Source organism: Heptranchias perlo, chromosome 2 (assembly GCF_035084215.1).
Source record: "Heptranchias perlo isolate sHepPer1 chromosome 2, sHepPer1.hap1, whole genome shotgun sequence".
NCBI classification, from domain to species: domain Eukaryota; kingdom Metazoa; phylum Chordata; class Chondrichthyes; order Hexanchiformes; family Hexanchidae; genus Heptranchias; species Heptranchias perlo.
The window spans coordinates 159,201,648-159,219,977 of record NC_090326.1 but is presented as its reverse complement, the minus strand read 5'-3'; the positions used below and the strand labels follow the sequence as shown (position 1 = coordinate 159,219,977).

Here is an 18,330-nt window from a genome sequence, read left to right as displayed (position 1 = left end):
GGAGTGGGACTTGAATCCAGAACCTTCTGACTCAGGTGAGAGTGCTACCAGTGAGCCATGGCTGACACTGCGGAAGCCTTGGCCAATTTTTTTTTTGTTTTGTTTCCCCCCCCCCCCCCCCCCCCCCCACTCCTTTCCCTGACCGAGAGGCTTCAGCTAATCGTAGTATCTCTACTTGGATGAGATTAGTTAAAACTCAGGACAGAAGAGGGTATAAACCTGTTACTTTCAGGGATCAAACCGGTGACACCCCTGTTCTATATGGCTCAGAGACGGTAACTTTACCTTTTTGGTCCATTGGTCAGTGCCTCGTCCATTTTTTAGGTTTCCTTCATTGTGATGGGAAGTGGTGACATTTGAGTTCAAAAATGCAAATTACTTGAAAATCTGGCTTATTTTATTATAAAAGAAAAATCTTTTGAGATTAATATTGGGACTCGTAGTCTGTGCAAATCAATTCTTATGTTTGACATTGTCTTTCAAATCAATTCTGCTGTTTGACCTTCGAAAAACCATTTTCTTTTTTAATATTTTATTTGAAGGCCACAGATCAAAAACCCTTTTCACAGTTCTTAATGTTGACTTCAGGCTGAGTTGACAAACTTTAGCAGTAGGGAGTATACCTGATAGTCCTAAGTGAGTGCCCTGACAAAAGTTGGCAGGGTTACAGGTTGGGTGATGGCCAAGGGCATTTTATTTGAGCATGCCCAGCTCAACTGTCAGTGACACATTAGACTAGAACGCTGTAACAAATTTTTTTTTTGCTTGTTTTTTTTTGTGCTCAGAATTGTGACCGTTCTGGGGAATGAAATGTTTTGCTACATTGTGACCCTACTAGTCGCATTAAATCCACTTAGGTCAGATAAAACACAAGTTAGATGTGGAATGAAGCTCTCTATAGTTATCGTAACTTTAGCTCCAATCTCAAAAGAATTACATAGAATTTACAACCATTCAGCCCAATTGGACTATACCTGTGTTTATGCACCACACGAGCCTCCTCCCACCCTACTTTATCTAACCCTTGTAAGGAATCTTACAACACCAGGTTATAGTCCAACAATTTTATTTCAAAATCACAAGCTTTCGGAGATTATCCCCTTCGTGACGAAGGGGATAATCTCCGAAAACTTGTGATTTTAAAATAAAATTGTTGGACTATAACCTGGTGTTGTAAGATTCCTTACATTTGTTCACCCCAGTCCATCACCGGCATCTCCACATCATCATCTAACCCTATCATCATATCCTTCTATTCCTTTCTCCCTCATGTTCTTATCTAGCTTTCCCTTAACAAGTAACAACTACTGTGCCACTGCGATGTTTTAATTTCTGACACTTGCCATTTTTGGTACTTATAAGGATGCCAATTTTATACTGACTTTTGGGCATTTATTTGTGCTGTGGATTGATGTTCACCAAGACTGGGTTGAGACTACCCAAACTGAACAGTCATGGGTAGACTTGTGACCTGTGGCATGGGTTGGATTCGTATCCAGGCCTCAGAAATGAAAAAACAACACTGGCTGTGGATCTCACCCACACTGACTGGATGGAAATCTCACTCTTGTAGCTGTGATCTCCGAAGTGAGATGAGTTTGGGGCACTCGCAACCAAGTTCTTGGCACAAAATTTAAAGTAAAGTCCGTAACTTGAAACTAAATTGGCTTATTCAAGACACGTGAAGAGTGGCAGGTGTGGGTTTGCCTTTGAGGCTGTGATGCAGGCAACTGAAAATGCCATTTAACGTTTTAAGCATGTGGGTAGTATTGGCAGAATATGTGGGTGAGCCATGGTTTGACGTTTAGGGCATTGTGTTGGACTAATGGCCTTAACCCAAGCAGAAGTTTAAGCAAAATTGCTGCAAAACCACATGACCATGTACTATGTAGAGCAGAAATATCCTTTTTATTTAAAAAAAAATGATTGGTAGGTTTGGAGCTCCAGAGTGGTGGCATGTCAGTTTACATATCTTGTATTCTCCCTGTAGCCAGCCATGCATGTGTGTGTGTCTGTATTTTTCTCTCTTTTTTTCTTTTCTCTCCTCCTTTCTCTCTTTTTCTCTTTTTCTCAAATTCTCTCTTTTTCCTCTTTCGCTCTTTTTATCTCCTTTTTTCTCATCTTTTTCTGTCTGTTTCTTTCTATCTCTCTTTGCTATATGCACACATATTACTAATTGTACCCTTGTGGTTTGACATAAAGTGAAGGTTATTAGCGAGTTACCTTGGGCTCTTCACTCACACATTCCAGCAGCAGGCTGTAGAGCAATATTGACACTGACAGAGCCCTGAAGTACAGCGTTCTGTGAGTTGGCTTGTGTGCCTAAACATTTATTGCCTATTTGAACAAAAACAGCACAAACCTAAGCTACATAAACCAGAAAGTTTGATTCCTGGTCTGCGCTGAATTACTTGTTCAGTGTGGGCAGCAGTTGTGATGCTACAGTTGGTGCCTGGGCAAGTGAGGGGTAGAAATTGGCTGAGGTTCCCACTTCAGTGTAGTGCTGCACGATCGAAGGCGTCGTCTTTCAGATGAGGTGTTAAACTGTGGCCCCTTCTGCCCTCTCAGGTGGACGTAAAACATCCCATGGCACTATTCGAAGAAGAGCAGATGGTGATGTCTCTGTCCTGGCCAACATTTATGCTACAACCAACATCACGAAAACAGATTATCTGGTCATTTATTGCATTGCTGTCTGTGGGACCTTGCTGTGTGCAAATTGGCTGCCGCGTTACCTTACAATACAAAAGTGATTACACTTCAAAAAGTATTTCGTTGGCTGTAAAGCGCTTTGAGACATCTTGAGAGTTGTGAAAGGTGCTGTAGAAATGCAAGTATTTTTTTACTGATCTAGTAGCCTCTGCTGGAAAGTGCACATGTGGAGGTCAATTAAGGCCATGATTGAGCTCATCTGTGATGCTCTCCATGGGTGAATACCTCATGATTGCTAACTGTCGGTGCTCGGACATGAGGTTGCCTACTTAGATGAGGTAAGGGAGAGCTGTTGGTTCCTGTGGAACTGTATCACAGTTTTGAGGGGGGGGGGAAAGGTTTTGAATTCCCCAGGACCCCAGCTCCTCCTATCTTTAAATGAGCTGCAAACCGTATCCTCATACTCGTGACCTCAATAAGTTAAAGACTTCATAAAATTTTAAACCAATATTAACTGACTTTTTTTTGTCAGGCATTAGGTATTCTCCTGAAAGCATGATGGTAAGTTAGTCAGTGTAATTTCTGACTGAAGTCTGTAACCATTACGTTAAATCGAACCATGCCAAGCATGCCCGGGCTTTTCTCTGTCACTATTTTCGTGCCTGCATACTTTTCTAAATATCTGTGATGTTAGTACGTGGCATGCAAAAAGAAGTCTGTCAAGAAAATCATTAAAATGCCCTGTTAATTTTGCCTGTGACTTTTTGATTACTTTTGCAAGATTTCCACTACCTCCTTTTGAAAGCTTTGACAGGCTGGTTTTTTTTTTATTTTGTGAGTGCTGCTGATGTTTCTAGTTGAGATATGTCTTGGAAGCAATGGCCACGTACTGCCAGCTTAACCCATTAAAATGAATGGGTTGTTGTTGAAAACCTGTAATGTTATAGGAGAACAGAGATCAGGACCCCCTTTTTTACTTTCCTACCCTCCCCCTCACCTAACCAGGAATTTCAGACAAGCTATGAAAAGCTGTGTTACCATTACATTAGAAACAAATAATGTATTGAGAAAATTTGAAAAGGGGAGCAAAGAGGTTGTGTTTGATGCAACCTTATCGTGTCTTAACTTGGCATCAGTGCCACCGCGGTACAAGGTCAGACTGGAGGGGATGGGCCGATAGCTTCCTGAAACTGTGAAGTTTACTCCAGTTTATTGAAATACAATTTTGTTTTCTTAGAGTTGTGTACATACTCAGTTAGCAGCAGAATGCATAAAATAAATTTGTGTTGCTGCCTTGTTGCACAGTTATGTTCGGAGCTCGGTTTAGTGCCAGTGCCCTATCTAAAGCTAGCAGATTGTATTGTCTTCTCAAGATTATACAGATGAGATGATAAGTGCATTGCACAAACAGAGGGGAAAAAAATAAGTCTGCCTTAGATGACTTTCTTTTTAAATAGTAGGAGGCTGAGGTAAAAGAAGTAGGCGATTTGAGGAATATATTTGCATACTGTGGTCGAAGAAGTAGTAGTCTGTGGTTTGCAAAGTAAATATTACTAGTGTTCCACTGGGGTTTTAGCTGACATTTTCAAAAGGTCCCACATAGTGAACTGTGAAATGTTTGTGTTCTTTCTACCTCTTTCCCTTCCTTTTTGCATCTTTTCATGCATAACTTTTGAATTGAGGTATTTGTGTGAAACCATTTAAAAGTTGAACCCACTTTACATGCTAAGATTTAAGGGATCATATATAAAAATTCTGCAAAACAACATTGCTTCTGTACCAAATTGGATAATGTGGATAGTAATGCTAAGGTCCACCCCTCTTTCCCCCCCCCCCCCCCCCAACCCCAGAAATATGGGTCCAAAGGCACTAATACTTTGCCCAAGTGTCCATGTCTCGTGTGAACCCTTGACGCTCAGGCTGTTTCATTGCAGAACGATCAACTTGAAGAAAAATGGTTGTATCCTGACAAAAATGTGACTAGCTGGTCAGATGAGGATGTTTATAAAGTTCAACTTGACCATTTTGGAGCACCATCCATTTAATTATTTCAGCAACTGAAACCCCACAACAAAAACATATCTGTAATCGTGGAAGCTTATCAGTGTATGACTAAATTTAAAGCAATGAGCATTAAAAGCCAATGAGAGAATACTTCATGTTCTGCTTAAAGTTTTGTATTTAAATCTTCTTTTAAATAATGAGCAGATTTAATTCTTTTCACTCTCTTCTCCATTCTCCACCCCCCCACCCCAATCCCTTCAGCATCCACCTCCAAAACCACCCATAATCCCTCAATTGAGAAGGTGTATTGTCGGCCTGTTCACAGCCCTATGTCAGCACTGCTCTTGAACAAACTTCATTAATTCCACACGTAGGACTGACTGTTCTTTGAAATCAACATAGTATATGACTTTTGAAACTTTCAAGTTGTTAAAGAAAAAAAAATGTGCCCCATGCCCAGGCCTGGTTTTAAATTTGTTCAGTACTGATGTTAAATGACTTAAGTAAACTTTACAACTTGCTTCATGTTAGTATTACAGTTTTTCTGTTGATATCATAGAATTACGTAGAATTTTACAGCACAGAAATAGGCCATTCGTCCCAACATGTCTCTGCCTGGGTTTATGCTCCATAAAACCTCCTCCCACCCTACTTCATCTAACCCTATCAACATATCCTTCTATTCCTTTCTCCCTCATGTACTTACATAGCATAGATACATTTAAGGGCAAGCTATTTGCCTCAACTACTCCATGTGGTAGCGAGTTCCACATTCTAACTACTCCCTCGGTAAAGAAGTTTCTCCTGAGTCCCTTATTGGTCCAAAAGATTGGCTCCAGTGTGTTGCATGAGCACGTCACAGCTTAAGTTATTTATTGGCCTTCTATCAACTTTTCAACCTGCCCCCTGCATCCCTTTCTCGGGACTGTGGGGAAGTGGCTGGCCTCCGCTCGACACCTATTATGGTAGCATAGCTGAGATCAGGAGCTCGCAGAATGAGCTTGAGCCCATCTCTCACCGCTTTGTTGTGTAGCATACTACTTTGCCAATTACTAAGCTACCAGGCTGCCTTAACTTCTAACTATCAACTCTCCAGTCAGACTGTTGCTCCTCCTGCTCTTAACGGACTTGTTACATTGATCATTGCTGCACCCTTCCTATCGTCTGTGGAAAGCAAATAAATTGTATAGTGTGTTTGACAAGGGGGGAGAGCGGCAATATATAGGAACGTGGGAATATAGGAACATGAGTAGGCCATTCAGCCCCTCGTGCCTGCTCCGCCATTTGATAAGATTGGCTGATCTGTGATCCAGCTCCATATACCTGCCTTTGGCCCATATCCCTTAATACCTTTGGTTGCCAAAAAGCTATCTATCTCAGATTTAAATTTAGCAATTGAGCTAGCATCAATTGCCGTTTGCGGAAGAGAGTTCCAAACTTCTACCACCCTTTGTGTGTAGAAATGTTTTCTAATCTCACTCCTGAAAGGTCTGGCTCTCATTTTTAGACTGTGCCCCCTACTCCTAGAATCCCCAACCAGCAGAAATAGTTTCTCTCTATCCACCCTATCCGTTCCCCTTAATATCTTATAAACTTCGATCAGATCACCCCTTAACGTTCGAAACTCTAGAGAATACACCCCCAATTTGTGTAATCTCTCCTCGTAACTTAACCCTTGAAGTCCGGGTATCATTCTAGTAAACCTACGCTGCACTCCCTCCAAGGCCAGTATGTCCTTCCGAAGGTGCGGTGCCCAGAACTGCTCACAGTACTCCAGGTGCGGTCTAACCAGGGTTTTGTATAGCTGCAGCATAACTTCTGCCCCCTTGTACTTTAGTCCTCTAGATATAAAGGCCAGCATTCCATTAGCCTTATTGATTATTTTCTGCACCTGTTCATGACACTTCAATGATTTATGTACCTGAACCCCAAGTCCCTTTGGACATCCACTGTTGTAACTTTTTACCATTTAGAAAGTACCCTGTTCTATCCTTTTTTTGATCCAAAGTGGATGACCTCACATTTGTCTACATTGAATTCCATTTGCCACAGTTTTGCCCATTCACCAAGTCTATCAATATCGCTTTGTAATTTTATGTTTTCATCTACACTGCTTACAATGCCACCAATCTTTGTGTCATCGGCAAACTTAGATATGAGACTTTCTATGCCTTCATCTAAGTCGTTAATAAATATTGTGAATAATTGAGGCCCCAAGACAGATCCCTGCGGGACTCCACTAGTCACATCCTGCCAATTGAGTACCTTCCCATTATCCCTACTCTCTCTGGCCTTTCGCTCAGCCAACTTCCTAACCAAGTCCATACATTTTTCTTGATTCCTTGGGCTTCTATCTTTGCTAACAGTCTCTTATGTGGGACCTTATCAAATGCCTTCTGGAAGTCCATATAAATATCATCCATTGACATTCCCCTGTCCACTACTTTAGTCACCTCTTCAAAAAAATTCCATCAGGTTTGTCAGGCACGACCTACCTTTCACAAATCCATGCTGGCTCTCTCTGATCAAATGAAAATTCTTGGTGTTCAGTCACCTTATCCTTAATTATAGACTCCAGCATTTTCCCCACAACAGATGTTAGGCTAACTGGTCTATAATTCCCTGGTTTCCCTCTCTCTCCTTTCTTAAAAAGCGGAGTGACGTGCAATTTTCCAATCTAGAGGGACAGTTCCTGAATCTAGAGAACTTTGAAAGATTATAGTAGGGCATCTGCAATGTGCTCACCTACTTCCATTAAAACCCTGGGATGGAAACCATCTGGTCCTGGGGATTTGTCACTCTTTAGTGCTATTATTTTCTTCATTACTGTTGTTTCACTTATGTTAATTTTATTGAGTCCCTGTCCCCGATTCAATATTAGTTTTCTTGGGATTTCCGGCGTGCTATCCTCTTTTTCTACTGTAAATACTGACGCAAAGTAATTATTCAACATGTCAGCCATTTCCCCATTGTCAATGACAATATCTCCACTTTCAGTGTTTAAGGGGCCAACACTGCTCCTGACCACCCTCTTTTTCCTAATATAACTATAAAAGTTCTTCGTATTGGTTTTGATATTCCTTGCAAGTTCCTTTTCATACTCTCTTTTTGTAGCTCTTACTATCTGTTTTGTGACCCTTTGTTGATATTTGTATCTTTCCCATTCGCCAGCATTTTTTGCCTTTTTTGTATGCCCTTTCCTTATGTCTTATACTGTCCCTTACCTCTTTTTAGTTGTCCAAAGCTGTTTTTTTTGGCAAGTAGAGTTCTTGCCCCTCAGGGGTATAAACAGAGATTCTGTATCACGTTAAATGTTTCTTTAAACATTTCCCACTGATCATCAGTCGTTTTACCCATTAACAGATTTGCCCAGTTTACTGTGGACAGTCTCTGTCTCATCCCATTGAAGTCGGCCTTACCCAAGTCTAGAATCTTAGCAGCTGATTCACTTTTTTCCCTTTCAAACGCTACCTTGAACTCATCATGTTATGATTGCTATTGGTTAGATGTTCACGCACAGTTAAGCTGTTAACTAAATCTGGTTCATTACTCAATTACTAAATCTAGTATGGCTTGCCCCCTTGTTGCCTCTAGGACATACTGCTGTAGAAAACTATCCTGGACACACTCAAGAAATTCACTACCTTTCTGACAGTTGCTAGTCTGCTTTTCCCAATCTATGTGAAGGTTAAAGTCCTCCGTTAAGACCACTATGCCTTTGTTACACACTTGTCTAATCTCTGCATTAATACAATCTAGCACTTCAGACCTGCTGCCAGGGGTCCTATACACAACTCCCACTATAGTCTTAGCTCCTTTCCTATTTCTCAATTCAACCCATAAGGTCTCTGTTGGCTGCTTACCCCTTGTTATATCCTCCTTTTATCATTGAAGTGATTTCATCTCTAATCATTTAAGGCTACTCCTCCTCCTCTTCCATTTTCCCTATCTCTTCTATAGACCTTATAACCTGGTATATTTAGTTCCCAATCCTGACCATCCTCCAGCCATGTCTCAGTATTGGCTATCATGTCTTGCCCTGCAATTTGAATTTGTACCTGTAGTTCATTTAATTTATTCCTTATACTCCATGCATTTATATATAGAACTCTTAGTTGGGCCACACACCCTAGCCTGACCTTCAGCTTTGATGCTGGGTTAATCGCCTTACACCTTCTAGTTTTCATTTTATCTGTAGTGTCTAAAGTACACTTTCTTTCCGCTGCTCTACGCTTTTCCCTTTCACTTGTTCTTGAACAACTGTTTGTACTATTTGTATTGTAAATTTCCCCTGGGTCTTCCCCTCTCTTGCTGCCCCCAACTTTACTCCCTTCTGACTCCCCGCTCAGGTTCCCATCCCCTGCCACTCTAGTTTAAACCCTCCCCAACAGCAGTAGCAAACCCCCCTGCAAGGATATTAGTCCCGAATCTGTTGAGGTGCAACCCTTCCGGCTTGTACAGGTCCCACCTTCCCCAGAATCGGTCCCAATTCCTCAGGAATCTAAATCCCTCCCTCCTGCACCAACCCTCCAGCCACGCATTCATCTGATCTATTCTCCTATTCCTATACTCACGAGCACGTGGCACTGGGAGTAATCCTGAGATTACTACCCTTGAGGTCCTGCTTTTTAACTTATTTCCTAACTCCTTATATTCTGCTTGCAGGACCTCATCCCTCTTACCGATGTCGTTGGTACCGATGTGGACCACGACTTCTGGCTGTTCACCCTCCCCCTTCAGAATGTCCTGCAGCCGCTCAGTGACATCCATGACTCTGGCACCAGGGAGGCAACATACCATCCTGGAATCACGTTTGCGGCCGCAGAAACACTTTGCTCCCCTAACTATAGAATCCCCCATCACTATTGTTCTCTCGACCTTTCTCCTCCACGCCGCCCCCCCTCCATGTATAGCTGAGCCACCCATGATGCTTTGGATTTGTCTCTGGCTGCACTCCCCAGCGGAACCCTCTTCCCCCACCAGTACCCAGAACTGAATACTGTTTGGGGAGCGAGATGCCCTCAGGGGACTCCTGCACTACCTGCCTGGTCGTCCTTGTCTGTCTGGCGATCACCCAGTCCCTCTCTGCCTGCACTCTCTTAATCTGCGGGGTGACCACGTCCTGAAACGTGCAGTCCACGAAACACTCAGCCTCGCGGATGCACTGCAGTGACGTCAGCTGCTGCTCAAGGTCCGAAACCCAGAGCTCGAGCTCCACCAGCTGATGACACTTCCTACACATGTGGTTGTTGAGGACACGGGAAGCGTCCTGAAGTTCCCACATGGCACAGGTCGTGCATTCCACGGGTCTGAGCTGCTCTGCCATGCCTTAATTCATTAGATTAACTTAAACCAAGCAAAAAACAAATTAAGCCTTAAATACTGTTATTTTTGGTTATATTACTCTAGTTAAGTAGTTTAAGCTTTAATTTTGATGAGCTACCAGTAGTTTTACGCTTCTAGCTTTTAATTCAATTTTACCCAATTCCCTAACAGAGAAAAAAAAAACTAGTACTCACCAGCCAATCACCGACCTGTTTGGCAATAGAACTGAAAGTATAGGTTTAGGATTTGGTCACTTGGATCTGCCATTTTAGGACACATTTACACTACAAGTTTGATATTTGTGCACTGTGGCTTTGGGTGTTAAGGCTCAGATTGACTCTGCAGTAAAGCAGACTAAGGCTTTCCTCCTCCAGGGAGTTTCACTACACTTCGCTCTTGTGTCAGGTTGGACCTGATTTCAGATTCAGACTGCCTTTGCACCATAACTGTTGGTGTGGAGTGGAACTGCACACCAACATTGTAGTGTAAATAAATGCACCTCAAGAAATCTGTAAATTGCATTTGTCATTGTTATTGAGGGCAGACCCAACTGTCCAGCAGCTTATCTGTAAACTGATTTCTTTCCTAGAGCTGAGAATTATATCCTGCTTGTGAAGTTAATGGAAATATTGACCTAGATATTAGAGTGGAGGTGGGATGGTTGCGGGAGCGGGATAAATGAGCACGCAGGTAACCCGACCAATAAAAAATGTCAATTTCCCACGCGATCGCAATTCAATTGGTGCCACTTAACGTGGCTTTCGGGTTTGCCGTCCGAAAGCTGCGCAGCGGGCGGACTGCGCACCCTCATCACAGGCTGTCAGTTGGAGGAGCTCTATTTAAAGGGCCATTGTTCCAATGTCTCTTCCTGGAGCAAACACCCACACACAACAATGGAGCAGCACAGGGGCAAGGCTGCTCCAAGGTTCAATGATGCCTCACTCCAGGTGCTACTGGATGGGGTAAGGAGGAGGAGAGATCTGTTTTACTTGGCGGACGGGAGGAAGTGGCCTGCCTCTGCCACCAAGAAGGCCTGGTTCGAGGTGGCAGAGGAGGTCACCAGCAGCAGCAACATCTCGTGCTCGTGGATCCAGTGTAGGAAGCGCTTCAATGACCTAATTAGGTCAGCCAAAGTGAGTACATTTATTGATTCTCCTATATTCTGTCTTCCACATCACCCCCACCCCCAGCTCCCAACTCATTCTGCACTGCCAACACTACTCTATCACATCACTCCTCACCCACTTAAGGCTCATCCTCACCTCCACATTACTCACCCCACCACTACCACTCAACCCAATCCTCATCCAGTGCCATGGCTCTGTCTCATACTCTCCCTCTGATACATCTCTTTCACTGTCAGCCTCACCCAAACCAATGTGTTCATCGGTTGGCCTCATCACCATCACTCACTCACATGTCTGTTCTTTCTCCCCTTCTAGGAGAAGAGAAAGCAAAATGCACGGGAGAGGGCGAGGACTGGAGGAGGGGGGGGGGTGGCTGCAACAAATCGCCGTTCTTACAGACGCGGAACAGGAGGTGCTGGAGCTCTGCCAAGCCCTCGAGTGCCTGTCTGTCGGGGACGCCGAGACTGGCACCCCACAATGTCTGGTGACACAACTTTAACACTCGTCATACACAATATGAATTGATGTTCACATGCCTTGCCATCTTCAGCACCTCACTATGCTCATCGCAACATGACACATCTGTGATGATGCTTAATATTGTCTTCTGTTCTCCTACAGGGCCTTCAGCAACCGCTGTGATGGCAGAAGGCGATTCCTCAGAGGACCTGCTGGCCTCGGAGGGTCCTAGTCCGCAGTTAGTTGGGTTGGCACCTGGTGAGTTACCGCACCTGGTGAGTTACCACACATCTGTGAGCATGAGCAGACACTGGGGCAGCTGTGGAGAGTCCACATCATTGGGAGCACTCCTCTCCAAGTTCTGCTCAGCTAGATGCAGATGTAGAACCCTGGGGCCATCCTTTTAAAAGGAGAATGATCAAGGGACAGCAGCACATTTGTGAGGTACTGGAACAGGTGCCACGCGCATTCTCTACAATAGCACAGAGGATGGAGGAGTCCAACTCCTGCATTAGTGGAATGGTGGCACAGCTACGGGAGGAAATCTCTGAGATACCGTCACAGGGACGTGAGCAGCTCTGAGATGGCGTCACAGGTAAGTGCAGGAATGTCTGCAATGGAGAGAAGGCTAGCCTCCATTGAGCTTCAAGCACAGCTCACAAATGAGTCCATTCAGGCCCTGACAAAGGCCGTTCGGACTCAGGGTGAGCAACATTTTCCGCCTTAAACAGGCAGACAGAAACTTTATAACTGGGCTTCCAAGGCATCATACCTGTCCTCCAAACTGTTCTCCAGCCGGGTGGTAGGAATGATGTGGGCCTTGTCCAGGAGAGGGATGATGGCAAAAGGGGACGTGAAAGTGGGGACGCCACTCAAAGCACTCCCATGTCTCACCCGTTGCCCCCCCTCTCTACCAGTACCTGCAATGCTGCCTCCTCGCCAGATGGCCGAGTCTGCCCCTGCACAGGTGCAGGTGGAGCAGTCTTTGGAAGGGCGCTCATGGGCTCCAAAACCCAGAGGGCGTAGGCCCAAAGCGTCTAAGCAGTCAGGTGATGAACATGAGCAACCTGCCACTATCTCTGCTGCAGCCACAGGGGATGCACCATTTAGAAGTAGTCTGAAGAGGAAGGCGAAGGTTTTGTAAGCGTGAAGGGTGTGCATGAGGGTGTTCCGTGATTTTCGGAGCCCCTCCGCCCCCATCGCAACCTCTCTTTCACTGGAAAATTGAGCCCATTAACTCTATTGGGAAAACTGTTATGTATTCGGATACACTTTTTTAGCATTTACCACCCAAAAACACTTAGTTTTGTTATTATTGCACTTCTCTCTAATTCTTGATGCAGCACGAAAAGGATTGGTAAAATACATGGAACTCCAAAGAATTTTATTTTTCCTTGTCTTTCCCTCCCATTCCCCTCGTCCCAGTTCTGTTTTATAGGTGACTATCTCCCAATGCTTGGGTGCTGTCAAGTTCCTCACTATTTCCTAACTGAGAGTAAGGCTTAATCCTTGGGTTGGGGGGGGGTTGCTCTGACCTGCTTTGACATTGTAGGCTGGCTGTTGAGAGAGTGAGCTTAACCGTGCCGCCGTCTCCCAGTCTCCCATTTACCATTCTAATATGCAACCGACCCTCCTGTACACTGACTCCATGTGCGGATCCCCATTCTGCACGTGCCATGATATTTTGACCAATGCACATTTTAAGGAACAGTGACAAAATGACACATGTAAAGATCAAGACTGAAATATTAAAACAGGTTCTATAATGTTATGATCTGGAATGCACTGTCTGAAAGGGCGGTGGAAGCAGATTCATTAGTAACTTTCAAAAGAGAATTGGATAAATACTTGAAAAGGAAAAATTTGCAGGGCCATGGGGAAAGGGCAGGGGAGTGGGACTAATCGGATAGCTCTTTCAAACAGCCGGCACAGGCACGATGGATTGAATGGCCTCCTTCTGTGCTGTGATTCTATGTGTACCGTAACGTAGAATTGTTTTCGCATTGCATACGGAAGTCGCCACCAATGTGCATTGCCGCCGCAAGGCTAGAGTGTTTATTGGCCCTAAGCAGACTTAGTTTTATGAAAAAAACATTCTCTTGGCCACCAGCCTTAAAGAAAAAAATTAACCTGGCAAGTTTATTTTAATGTGAGAATCACATTTAAGGAGCTGGCAGCCAAAAACCAAATATGTAAGCAGCTTTGAATTAGCTCATGGGAGGCTCATAACGGCGGTGTGAGTAGATTTTGCCTCTGGTGAAATAGTTCGCCTCTCTGGAAGGAGGAAGCACAAACCTCGACATCTCTACATTAACCGGGCTGAGATCAAGAGCCTGTTGGCTGCAGAATGGCAGCCTATTTTTTTTAAAAGTACCATGCTCTTGAAGGAGAACTCTGGCAAACGTGAAGGAAGCAACAGTAATTTTATCAAAATATCTGATTACAACTTGCTAACCCAACAATGTGCCTCCTTGTAGTGGGACTGAAGTGGGGATTGCAGGGAGGGAAAGTGAAAATTATTAAAAGCATATGCTTCTAAAATTTGAATGTCTTTGCATGTTTACCAGCTGGCTGATTTCTGATTGGGCTAACCCTGTGATCTGATCACTAATAAAATCACCACGCTGTGCTTATAAAATGGCCTCTTTCAGCATGAAGCCGGATTGCTCATTAGGAATGGAAAATACTTAGCTGTATTTAAAACATTGGTTGACTCGTACCGGGGAAGCAAGGTTTAGCTATGTGTTCCTCTGATAGCTTTCCTGAACTTCACTTTCTTTTTAAAGTTTTTTTTCTTAATTTGATGCAGAAGTGCTAGTGCTCGAACTGCAGATTCATTTAGAGCTGACAAGTAGTATTTTGCTAATGTTAACTACTTAACTAGTTAAAATGTTTAAGTTAAATGGAACGTCTAATTATGGCCATTGGCTAAATAGTGACTGAGCAACAATTTTTGTTGATGCATGGAATTGGACTGATCACAATGAACTTGTAAGTATATATTAATTCTGATCCTGCTGTTGTCGAATGGGGGAAATACAGACCCTAGTTTTTTAAAAAAATTAGGAAAGGGTAGTGTAAAACGTGGATGTTAAATCATGAGAATATATTGGAGTAAGTGTTACCTACTGTTCTAACAAGCTATTGCACTAATAGCTGATGCTAAAGTGCTTAACAGTTACAGTTTGTCTTGTATCCCATTTATAAAGTTCTGTTTCCAGCAGCAGATTGTTAATATGAATGATTCTGAAGTGAATTAAATGCCTCTGAAAGCACAGAACATCACTTTGCACAGTGGTCGCATTAGACATTAAGCAGTGAAGTATTTTTTTTATTCGTTCATGGGATGTGGGCGTCGCTGGCAAGGCCAGCATTTATTGCCCATCCCTAATTGCCCTTGAGAAGGTGGTGGTGAGCCGCCTTCTTGAACCGCTGCAGTCCGTGTGGTGAAGGTCCTCCCACAGTGCTGTTAGGAAGGGAGTTCCAGGATTTTGACCCAGCAACGATGAAGGAACGGTGATATATTTCCAAGTCGGGATGGGGTGTAACTTGGAGGGGAACCTGCAGGTGGTGGTGTTCCCATGTACCTGCTGCCCTTGTCCTTCTAGGTGGTAGAGGTCGCAGGTTTGCGAGTTGCTGCAGTGCATCCTGTGGATGGTACACACTGCAGCCACTGTGTGCCGGTGGTGAAGGGAGTGAATGTTTAGGGTGGTGGATGGAGTGCCAATCAAGTGGGCTGCTTTGTCCTGGATGGTGTCGAGCTTCTTGAGTGTTGTTGGAGCTGCACTCATCCAGGCAAGTGGAGAGTATTCCATCACACTCCTGACTTGTGCCTTGTAGATGGTGGAAAGGCTTTGGGGAGTCAGGAGGTGAGTCACTCGCCGCAGAATACCCAGCCTCTGACCTGCTCTCGTAGCCACAGTATTTATATGGCTGGTCCAGTTAAGTTTCTGGTCATAGTTGACACCCAGGATGTTGATGGTGGGGGATTCGGCAATGGTAATGCCGTTGAATGTCAAGGGGAGGTGGTTCGATTCTCTCTTGTTGGAGATGGTCATTGCCTGGCACTTGTCTGGAGCGAATGTTACTTGCCACTTATGAGCCCAAGCCTGGATGTTGTCCAGGTCTTGCTGCATGCGGGCTCGGACTGCTTCATTATCTGAGAGGATGCGAATGGAACTGAACACTGTGCAGTCATCAGCGAACATCCCCATTTCTGACCTTATGATGGAGGGAAGGTCATTGATGAAGCAGCTGAAGATGGTTGGGCCTAGGACACTGCCTTGAGGAACTGCTGCAGCAATGTCACACTGGCTGTGCCTAGAATGTGACCTGCTTCCATCTTAAATGATCTCATTGTCTATATTGTGTCCAGGACTACTTTCTAGATCAATTTGTTTGTAGGCAAACAAGCAAGGAGGTGGTGCTGATCTAGTTCCAAAAATTGAAATAGAGCAAGTCGGTAAGATAAGAATAGGGGAACATCTCAGCTACATTAACCACAACATCATTGGGTCCAATATAAAAAATGAGGGTGAACAGTCAAAGATAAAAGTAGTTGACTGGAAGAAAGGAAACGTCAAGCAGATAAGAAAGGAACTAGCCCAGATAAATTGGAAAGAAAAACTGACCAATGAATAAACAAATAGGGAATATGCATCTAGGAGATGATTAGGGTACAGACAAAAGATATCATCACAGAAGTAAAGGATGTACAGCAAATCTGGAGTTCTTGGATTAGTAAATTTACACACATCACTAGATAAGCTGCAGTTAAAATATTGTCCAGTTTTGTCCAGCCTTCTTTAAGAAGGAAGTCAAGGTCATGAAGAGGGTACAGAAGAGATTTGCTTATATAATACTAAGGATGAGGGGCTTTAGTTAGGAGAGATTAGAGAAATTGGGGCTCTTTTCCCTAGAATAGAGATGATTTAATAGAGGTTTTCAAAATTGAGAAGTTTTAATAAGGTAAATAGGGAAAAACTGTTTCCGCTGCTTGAGTCAGTAACTAGAGGGCATAAATTTATCAAAAGAATAAACGGAGAGGTCAGGAAGGTTTATTTTTGTTTATACACACAGGGGTTGTAAAGATATAGAATGCCCTACCTGAAGCATTAATGGAAGCAGAATTGATGGCTTTTAAAAGGGAAGTGGATAAATATTTGAAAAATAACAATTTAAAAGGGTATGTGGTGAGGGCAGCTTTTTGAGAGCTGGTAAAATGTGATGGACAGAGTGGCCTCCTATGCTGTTAAAATTTTGTGTTCAAGAGCACTTAGAGAAGAGTAATAAAAGTGATACTGAGACACAGGGCTCCAAAATGAGAGCGGGATAAGGGATATAGAGATATGTAGAATTGAGCTTGTTTTCATTTGAGAAAGGAAGATTAAGGGGAAACTGATACCTTTAAAGTGCTGTGTAATTGCAAATGTAGGTTGCTGATTTGAGAGACCATGAGCACAGAGCTAGAAGATGCAGGTTTAAAATTAACCCCAACCCACAGTGGAACCTCTCTTTTCTACACTCCCTCCTCTGAGTGGGAGTCCCAGCAAAAGCAGCTGATGCTGTGTTGATCAACAGAGCTGGATAAATAAATTAGGAATGGTACGGTACGGTAGCATAGTGGTTATGTTACTGGACTAGTAATCCAGAGGCCTGGACTAAAATCCAGAGTTATGAGTTCAAATCCCGCCACGGCAGCTGGTGAATTTAAATTCAATTAATTAATTAAATTAAAAATCTGGAATTAAAATACTAGTGTCAGTAATGGTGGCTATGAAACTACTGGATTGTTGTAAAAACCCATCTGGTTCACTAATGCCCTTTAGGGAAGGAAACCTGCTGTCCTTACCCAGTCTGGCCTATATGTGACTCCAGACCCACAGCAATGTGGTTGATTCTTAATGGCCCAGCAAGCCACTCAGTTCAAGAAGGTGGCTAACCACCACCTTCTCAAGGGCAATTAGGGATGGGCAATAAATGCTGGCCTCGCCAGCGACGCCCACATTCCATGAACAAATAAAAAAAAATTGGAAGGAGCTGGATAAACCTTTGTTGGGATTGAGATGGAGGTTTATAGGGATAAGTATAGACTAAGATGATCACATACTCCATGGTTTGAGAATTGAAGAGCAATGAATAGGGGCTTTGAGGAGTTTTGCTCAATTTACCTTTTGGGGACCAGCGAGCAATTCTACAGAACTTTCTCTCAGCAGATTAAATGGATTGGGTGGAACCCAGGATGGTCCAGATTGTACATGGTAGGTGGAAATAAAGGACTTAAATGCGTTGAATGGCCTTTTCTAATTCCATGTTTCATGTTCTTCTGCAGAATGACAATTTAAGATATTTGCATCAGCTGGGCTCAGGTGATGAAACTGATCACTATTTGCAACCAATGAGGAGTAGGGAGGGGAAAGGCAGGATTGAGGTGTAAATTCAGCCACTTGAGGTTTCCTGTGTTGCTACTGGATGTGCAACAAAATTGGTTCCTGAAACCACAAGAACATGAGTAAGAATTAATACTCGTGCATGGTTGGCAGAATAATAATTTCTACAGTTAAATGCATAAACTGGCTCTTTTCTTGGATGGGAAAGCATCCACAGCCACAAAACTAACTTTATTCTGGATTATCAGTCTGACCCCATGTTGAGATTTCATGCCAGTCGCAATAAACAAGCCAAGAGTCTAATGAAATACCATCGCCTGGATGGGTTTAGCCATAACAACTCTCAAAAACCTCAACACGATCCAAGGCATAGC

General features: G+C 43.5%; 1 protein-coding gene across 3 annotated transcripts in view; it reads left to right on the top strand.

The window, feature by feature from the left end:
- Positions 1-18,330, top strand: part of zbtb47b (zinc finger and BTB domain containing 47b) — a 261,214-nt gene that overhangs the window by 134,387 nt on the left and 108,497 nt on the right. The gene's annotated exons all lie outside the window — the stretch shown is intronic.